Source organism: Furipterus horrens, unplaced genomic scaffold, assembly GCF_987537825.1.
Source record: "Furipterus horrens unplaced genomic scaffold, mFurHor1.1.pri manual_scaffold_1, whole genome shotgun sequence".
Classification (NCBI taxonomy): domain Eukaryota; kingdom Metazoa; phylum Chordata; class Mammalia; order Chiroptera; family Furipteridae; genus Furipterus; species Furipterus horrens.
Window position 1 is genome coordinate 16,629,718 of NW_028327171.1, and position 9,951 is coordinate 16,639,668.

Genomic DNA, 9,951 nt, shown 5'->3' on the forward strand with positions numbered 1-9,951 from the left:
AGCCAAAATTCAGAAATGTAAATTGGGTTGCTATTTAGTTCCATATGTAGAGGTATCAGTTACATACTTTTCTGTTGGAGAATATTGTTTATGAAGCATAACTGGAGAAGGACATTTTCCATGAGCTTCATCTGAAGGAATATTTTCAACTCAAATTTACACCAGGTTAATTTTCTACATGTTTTTAGGAAATAAAATCTTTATAAAGATGAATGCTGTCATTGTGTTACAATATGTGGATTAGACAAATACTTATTTGTTAATGACCATTGATAATTGATACAAAGGAAGGTTATGCACATACACACACACCATACACATAAATACAGTTTACACATACCAGTGTTTAAATTTATAGGTAATTTCATCATATGACTGTTCTTAAATATTCAGAATGTAATTTTAATGTACTTTTGTATTATTCATTTAAAAATTTTTTCAAATCACTTTTATTGCTATCCTACTACAGTTCTCCCAATATTCCTCCTTTGCCTTCCTATACCCACCCGACTCCCTGCTCCCACAATCAATCCCCACACCGTTGTCCATGTCCCTGGGTCATTCGTACACATTCCTTGACTAGTCCCTTCCCTTTCTCTTCACCATTATCTCCTTACCCTTGCCCCTCTGGTCATTAAAAAAAATTTTTTATCTTACTTGGTAATTATATTCCTTAAATAGTTTCATCATTAATTTTAACATATTCTTGTGAAAAAAATTGTTGATAGTTTTCTACATGATCTTCTTATAGGAATAATTCATTTAATCAATGGAAAATCCCATTGTATGCAGTTAATAACTTAATCAACATATGAATGTTAAACTTGCACATATATTAAAACTTCCACTGTGTGCAACTCCTTCAAGAACAACGTAATTTACCTACTGTTCCTCTCTAATCCGAACTATTTAACAATGTTTAAAAGAAATCCATTACTTTCTACTCTGTTTCCCATCATCAGTGCTTAACATTTTATTCCCACTTGCATCTGTTGCCTTTTTCTTCCACATTTGCCTTACTTACTGCTCCCAATTTGACCCTTTCTTCCATTAGGTATTTTCTGGGGTGATAGTAATTCAGCTAATCCCTAAACCTCTAATACTTTACCTAAAATTGTAATGCCTTAAAGTAGTTTTATTTGCTTAAAAATAGTTAATATATGTAAGAATCCTCAACAAAGTAAATCCCTCAGCTTTTCCTTAAGGAAATTCTCACCAATGTTACTTTTAAAAAGTGACTTGTCTGATGTGTATATCAATCACACAAAGATATTAATGATTATTATAATAATATATCTGACATGTAGCTGACCTTCAATAAACATTTGTTTATTAGGCAAATATGGATAAGCTTTATCTTTTAAATAATTTCCATTTTTAGTTAGTACACTAGGTGCTTAACATTGACATATATATGTATGTGTATATCATATATATTGCTATGAATATAAATATATATACATATATATATACATATATGTATAGCTATAGATAGTATTGTCATCTCCACTCTTAGAAGAATAAATTGAAGTTGGAGAGTTAGACATGGGCAAAGCTATAAAGCTGGCAAGATTATCTGGACTCATAACATATGGACTTTCTATCACAGGAGTTCCTCTTATAATATCAATCTTTTTATGCAAAAGCTTCATATTTAGGAAAAAAACCTGAGTAAAATAGGAATTCATAGCATACTCCTTGTAGCTTTAACTCTGCTGAAGTATCCTGGTGAAAATAAGGCCCTGAGAAAGGACTTTATATGTTTAAATTTAAATGCAAAATAAGTCCATATGTCAGAACCAAAGCAATGTTTTCTGAGAAAAGAATGTGGTGTATATGCTAAGAAGCTTAGAACTCGATTTATAAATGAATCAGAAAAGTAAATCTAAGGAAGTTAACTCTATTTCTTTCAAGTGTGCCCTTGAAATGTATTTTCGTAGCATGTTTGTTTCATTTTTAAACTATATCCAGTTGATACTCATCTAATAAGGATTTTAAATATCTTTTTATATTTATAAATAAATCAGTGATGTGAAGAGACCTCTATAATAGGAAGAAAATCTTTTCACAGCTGCCTGCCTTTCAGTAATTAACATTTCTCAGTATATAAAATACTGAGATTACACAAGCACATGTTAATAAAATATATCTTAGGTGAATAATAAATATAATTCTTCTAACATATGACATCCAGGATTGGTATACTTTTATATTAATTCACATGGTGTAGAAAGCACAGAACCTAGTCTTCAAACACATCCCACAAAACAACTAATTGTTTACTATGTATATGTGTGGCTCAAAAAATACATATCTTGGAGGAAAAGTCATAAGAAATATTTAGTATATTTCTTTCATTTCTGTGTTAAAAATAATATCACTTTAGGGAACTTTTAACTAAAATCATAGGGATTCTATTTTAAGAATCTACTCTGAAAAGCAATGGGATATTAAGCTATTAAAGAAGGCTATTAAAATTTAAAGTCATTTCTTTACCTTGAAATAGCCAAGACTTAAAGATTTAGGGACACTCATGTGTTTGCTCAAAGGAAGGATGAATGGTTGAGCACTCCAAAAAGAAAAACAAACAAACAAAAAAAGTTATTTGTGGTTTTCATTGTGCAATTTATATATCTATATCAATTCACCACATTTTACACCTTGAACTTACATGTCAATTACATCTCATTAAACCTGGCTAACAAAAAGAAGAAAAAAAAACATTCCTTAGAAATATCTTTTATGCCTGATTAATACTGTCTGTCAGTTGATCAAAAATTTCAGGGTGTTTCTCCAACTCTGGCTCTAACTTCTTAATTTAGGCTCCCATTGTATAAAGGATTCCGGGGCTTTCAGGTTCAATTCTTCTCTGTTCTTCTCTGTCTCCTCTTTCAAGGTCTTTGATGACAACAAGGATTGAGGCATCACTCACAGGGCTTGGCTGCCCCCTCCAAGTTATTAGTCAACTCTGAGATCTGGCAGTAAGAATGCCTCTCCTTGACCTCACAGGCCTCAGGGTGAGTCTAGATATTCTTAAGTTGAACTGACATCTGCTGTTGCTGGGTTCCTGTCCTCTATTTCAAGCATTGATTTCTCAGGATAAAACAAATGAAATGTTAGGGATTTATTCTTTTTGAAATTGAATGCATAACATATTACCAAACAATAATTTTTAATGTCATTCAAGTGGGAATCATCTATACTATATTTCATTAACAATCTAGAAAAAATGAAATGATAATAGATAAAATCTTTTGACAGCTTTTTTGGGTTCTTTTTCCTAACTTTAATGAGCTAACATCAAAATTCAGAAGCTAAAAAAAGATATATGACAATTCTTCCCACTTCCATGAGGAATGGTTTGAAGGTCTCGTTCACCTCAGACTCTAGCTGCTGCGTTTCCCACACTAACTGCTAAACCAGAGATATTTTATGTGCATGTGAGAACTAGCTAACTAGCTAGATCATTGCATTGTTATATTTTTAAAAAGCATACTGTACAAAGTAGTCTTCACCTTGCCATTACCTTTAGCGATATTTTAAGATCTCACTTATTTCTATTTTCTCTATTTTCTTCTATCATTTCTGGGTCTATATGCAGCCTATTCTCCAAATCCGTAGTACTTTGTCTTGACTTTCGTTGATGTTTCTGTGTGTCATTTCAAAACGTGTATGTGTTCTGGAACTAAACACTCCACAGTGGGGTTTCATGGATGTAAAGGGTGTATTTGTTATTTTGAACAACAGGTTGCCCTGTGCACTTCAGCGCTTTGCAATCCCACCAGCAGATAGGAGCGCGTCTCTTACTTTGCATCCCTGACTTAACTTACCTACCATGGGTGTATTTGCTCATCCGAAAGGTGGAAAATCACATCTTTGTCATTTTTTTCTATTTACTTATTTGCTATCAGAAGGTTTAACATTTTTTCTCATGCTTTAGAGCTACTTGTATCTATCTACCTTTCTGTGGACTTGTTATTTAGCCCTTGGCCTATTCTTTTCCCATTTAGATTGTTATTTTCTTAGTGAATTGAAAGGAAGTTTTTTATAAGTGTATGTTTGTCTGTTATGTGTTGCATTTTCCTCAGTTGATAAATTGTCTTCCCTGCGGTGGTTGTTTTCTCATCGAGAAGATTTTTATTTTTGTGAGGTTACAATATGTTATTTGCATGTTGGTAAACATGTTTTTATCAGTTTCGTTCAATTTGGTCTTAGGTAGGAAGGTCTTATTCACTATATGATTTAAAAATAATTATCACATGGCTTCTCCTGCAACTCTTATGAATCTATTTCCTACCTATAATGTTGCTTTCCTTTTGGAATGGATATAGACTCAAGTCCCCCCCACCCCCCAGACAACTGTCATTAATTTGTCAGGTAACCTACTTCTTAACCTCTACTATGTATTATATTTTTATAGGTATTTAAGTACATTTCTGGATATTCCATTGTTTTACATTTACCTGTATGTTCACACACTAATAAATTTTTTCTAGTAATTTAGTTTTATTACAGAAGCCTTTATCTATTTATATTTTAATAATAATTTTAGTTCCTTATGGATAAGTATTATATATGTAATAACTATTCATAATTATATGACCTATATATATAATATCTAATAATATATATAGAATAAGACATATATTACTTATCAAATATCAAATGAGTTTGCCTTCCTGAGAACACAAACACAGTTCCTTGTTATGTTTTATTATTATTTTAATGTTTCTGGTTTATGTTTGCTAACAGAAGATAATTTCACTTCTATATTGATAAGTTAGTTTGTTTTATTGTTTTCCCCAACATTTTGAAGAGTTGGGGCATATATTATTCAAGCTTAAGAAAAAAATTTAAAAAAAAAACTTTTTTTTTTCTTTTCTGAAACAATTTTAAAGAGCATAGAAATTTTGGTTTCTGAAAATATGAATTCTCAGTTACTACTACTTGGGCCTTAGGATTTGTGAGGGATTTTGGACAAATGTCTTTCTTTTCTCAATGAACTGCTTGTTTATTTTTTATTGGTACTATGAATACATATAGTAGTATGTGTTCATACGAAAATGTCTGTTTCATGAAAGACCTCATTTATTTTCATAGTTTTGAGCAAGGTTTTTCATTAGTTTTTAAATACCCAACGTTATCAATGTGCACATGCTTTTATATAGGAGAGCTATTAACCCTTTATTTGCTATCATAGTTTCAAATATTCCTCTTATTTACTTTTGCATTGCTTTGTCATATCTTTTGTCTTACATAATTTTTAAATGTTTTATAGTGAAATGTGTTTTCTTTTCCTTGTGTAGTTTCTAGGTTTCTTATGTTGACTAAAAAAAGTCATATAAATTACATATATGATTTCTTAATGTGTTGTTAATAAATTGGATCTCTATTTCCACCATAAGCCAAAATATTTTAAAGTAAACCAACCATTTTATTTCTGCCCTTTCAAACGTACTTGGTCTAATCATGGCCTTTAGCTCTGTTGTTGTCCCACAGAAATTTTAAAATTGTCTTATCAATACTATGATGAACCATATGTGACTTCTGTTATAGTTTGATTTTTATAGTTCTTATTTAAGAATGTACTATATCTATCTCACCATTGACTTAAATTCTTTTTTTAATACGTATGCACTTCATGTATTTTTGTTTTTATTCAAATTGTCTTTTTTTAAAACTATGAAAATAGGACCTTGAACATGACCTTTAAAAGAATAAGTATTATAATTTTGAGAAGAATATGTATTCTCAAGTTGATGGGTGCAATAATCTACATTTATTCATTAGATAATTTCTAATTGATGTGTATTAACTTATTGATTTTAGGGAGAGAGAGAGAAAAAAACAACAACATCAATCTGCTGTTCCACCTAGTCGTGCACTCATTGGTTGACTCCTGTATGTGCCTTGACTAGAGAGCAAACCTGAAACCCTGGTGTATCAGGATGATGCTCTAATCAACTGGGCTACCTGATCAGAGCTTTACTTGTTTTCTGATTGGACTAGTTTTATTATCAATGGCTGTGTGGTTTTATATGCATATTGTGAAAGTAATATATTTTTTAAAATAATGAGATTATCCATTTTTCCATATGTCAAGTTTTACTTTCTATATTTTGGAGATAAGGTCTTTTGCATAGAAATTTTATATCCTTATCCATCTATTTAAAACTATTCAACTTCATTGATGTCTTTAAAGAATCTGCATTCAATTTGTATATTATAGACATTATGACTTACTTGTTAAGAGTATTTGCTCAAGTAGATCCGTTTACATTTTCATCCACTATTTACTTTCTGTTTGACCTTGGCATGTCCTTCCTATCCTTAAGTTTTAGTTACATGTGTAAAATGGACATGTATCAGTCTCATAGGACTATTATAAAGACAAAATGTGATAAGTTATTAAAAACACAACAAGAGGTCTGACACGGAGAAGAGATCAGGAACTTACAGGTACTCTCATTTTTCAATTTTTCTGCTGGAAACTTCATGAAATTATACACATTTTAAAACTGCATCCTAACTACTGCTTCCCTGTTGATTTACTTGTTTGTTTTACTTTCATGAGATAAATGCTTTCAGTATTTCCCTTTTATTTTTAAACAATAAGATACTTAAGAATAATCATTCTCCTTTCAACACAACTTTGGTTACACATCTAATTTTTTAGTGGTAATATTTTCATTCTTGCTATTTATTTCAGTGGATATTTGTAGGGCACTTTTACGTTCACAGCAAAAATAAGTGGGTGGTACAGAGGTTCCCATACACCCTGTGTCCTAGACATGCATAGCTTCCTCTGTTATCAGCATCCTCCCCTGGCGTGGTACAATTGTGACAACTGGGAAGTCCCCATTGACACATCATTACCACCCCAAGCCCATAGTTTACATCAGAGTTCATGCTTGTACCTCCTATTTTTTAAAAAAATATATTCATAAATATGGATTTTGCACACTATTACAGGAAATTTGTTTAGCATTATATGTAAATGTTTAGCAATTCATTTTAAGGTTATAACTATGAACATAGTGAAGAACTGATCTTTCAGGTTCATAGAAGCTTTTGCTATAGCATAGACAAGAAAACAAACTAAATCTCCAATGATTCTGGATTGGTTAAAAGTTATTTAAAATATTCATATAGTAGCATATTACTCATTCATTTGAAATCACATTATAATATATATTCAAAGCTTTACTGGTGTTGTAATCATTTTTGTATTTGTTTTTATGCAAAATGTAAAATATGTTTATATTTCTGTACATGAATGCATATATGTCCTTGTGTCCATACTTGTAATATTGAAATGGGGCAAACTGAAAGCTGGAAATAGAGAGCCTAAAATTAGCCAGTTCATTTTCCACAGGAATTCTAGCGTTCCCTTTATGTTACCTCTGAAGGATTACTGGACCACTAAAATGGGCAAATCACTACTGTTGTACCAAGTATTTGCAAAAAATGCTAAGTATTTGGGTATATGGGGTACATTGTACCAATTTCAAAATAGTGCGTGGGAATAGAAATATTTTAAAAAATTCACATATGAGTTTTATAGATTATACCTTACTACAGTGATAGTATTTAGAAGCTTTTAAAAGTAAACCTAACTAATAGAAACCACTCCTCAAACTCAAGTTCTGGAGGAATATTGAGGGGACCTCTGGATTCTACAGATGATTTGTCGAAAACCACAGTCTTGTGAGTAATGTGGTCCCAGCATTGTACCTCTATATGCTTTCTTAAATATGTTGTTGATTTTTGGCTCAAAATATGGAAAATTCTAAAATAAAATATTTACACAGTTTTGAAAGAAATAGTTTGTGGCATTATTTTAATTTTAAGAAAAAAATTTTAAACTAATTTTATTTTTAAATTAGAATGTATGTATTACAAAACACATTATGTATAATCATAGTGTATAATATATCACATTAGAAATACTTATGAGAGGAAGTTATATGAATGTAACCAAGAAAAATTTATCTATAATAATATAAAAATGAACAGATGCTGTTTTCAAGTGTAAGCACCTCGCTTGCTAATTGTCAAGCAGATTCTATAAGAAAAGGTTAATTCTTTCTCTGGCAAAAATTTAGAAAAGAGTGGATAATTAGAAATTCTAACATTTATGGACACAGATTTTTTTGAACTATTCTTATGAGAAAATTGGAAAACACAAAAATCACAAATAACTGTCTTGTATTGAATATTACTTCTGCCATAAATTGAACTTAATTTGACTCTTTCTGAATATACTACTCAAATGCTATTTGCTGCTACCCAGCAGTTTGATCTAAGAGGCATACAGCACATTCCAAAAAATGTCAGCATATTTTTCCACCATTTATTGTGTGCCTAGCACTGTATGTGACACACAGTAATGAATTATATGCATTAATGAATAAATAAATGGAGAAAAGAAAATATTCAATTTTTCCCTAATATATACTACAATCCCTTGATATGGCATTATTTCTCAAATTTTATAGGTGGTGTACAAAAGATTTCTTTCTTTCTTATATCTTTCCTTTCTTCCTTCCTTCCCTCCCTTCTATCCCTCTCCCTCCCTTCCTCCCTCTCTTCCTCTCACTCTTTCTTTCTCTCACGTATGTGGGTACAAACCCATTCACCCAAATACACTACTTATACAATCCTCAGTAAAAACAAATACCTCATATGATGTTGACTACAGAACTTTGAGAAGTATTACACATCCAAATCCTTCTCTCCCTCCGAATCAAACATTTGTGGGGGAGGGGGCAGAGAGCAGACTTGTGAGGGGACCAGAAGAACTGGTGTCACTCTCAATTCTAATCTCTAAGTTCTTCTAGAATTCATACCCTTACCACTCATTTGATGCTTCAAATATATATGGCTTCATACTATAATAAATCATTTTATTTCTATTAACCATATAGTCCCCTCTAGAAGGAAAAATAAACCTAATTCTAAGGAATATAATACCGTCTTACACTTAGTGGGTACATAATTCCTATTGCTTAGAAGACTTAAAAAGGAAACAAAAGCTAGTTCTTAAGTACAGAGCCTATCCAGTCCAAATCTCATATATGGTATTGAGGTGGTTTGTACATAGACTTATAGAAATTCTCATCACATCTCCTATAGCAATGTACCCTCTCCTGATATGTGGGAGGAGCTAAACACTTTTTTTTTTTTAGTTTTTATTCGTTTATTTACTTTGAGAGAGGGAAAGGGAGGGAGAAAGAGAGGGAGGAAAAGATCAATTGGTTGCCTCTCGCTCACCCCCAACTGGGGTACACAACCAACATATGTATCCTGACTCGGAATTGAACAGGCAGCCTTTCAGTTTGCAGGCTGTTGCTCAATCCAATGATCCCCACCAGCCAGGGCCTAAAAAATTTTAAAGAACTCTCTAATCTTGTGCAAAAGATTAGGTTTGACCTATTTAGTACACTACAGAAATGTCTTCCACCTCAGGCCTAAGGTTTTATCTACCACTATGAAAATAAAGCTTTGCAAGAATATTTTTTCTCTACAGAAACCTTTAGTAAAAGACAAAAGACTTATACGCTCTGAAGAGAAACCAGCGTATGCAAGAATATTTTTAATAAATTATTTGAATGACAAAATATGCTCAGAATAATCGTGAGGCTATTCATGAGATTATATTTGTGCTGTCATTACTGTTTTAATTCCAATTAATGTATGTGTGTTTCAGCAATTTTATTTCAGAAATATTACTGTGTACTGCCAAGACCCTACTGAAGTGTTAACTGAAGTATCATATCTGGACCCATCTGTCTAAAATACAGAAAATTGAAGTTTGGAAACACATCTGGCCTGAAGATTTGGAGTAATAAAATGAGAATCTGTAAAATGTATTAAGTGCATGCCTTGTTTCATATTTTCTCAAACAGTACATATGCAAGCAATTGATTTTTAAAAATAAAGCACATGAAA

General features: G+C 31.6%; 1 non-coding gene across 1 annotated transcript; it reads right to left on the minus strand.

Moving 5' to 3' along the window:
* Nucleotides 1-9,470: 9,470 nt before the first annotated feature.
* Nucleotides 9,471-9,583, minus strand: LOC150020716 (U5 spliceosomal RNA). The gene has a single exon (XR_016513554.1). It is a non-coding gene; the product is annotated as a U5 spliceosomal RNA (small nuclear RNA).
* Between the last annotated feature and the right edge of the window lie 368 nt (nt 9,584-9,951).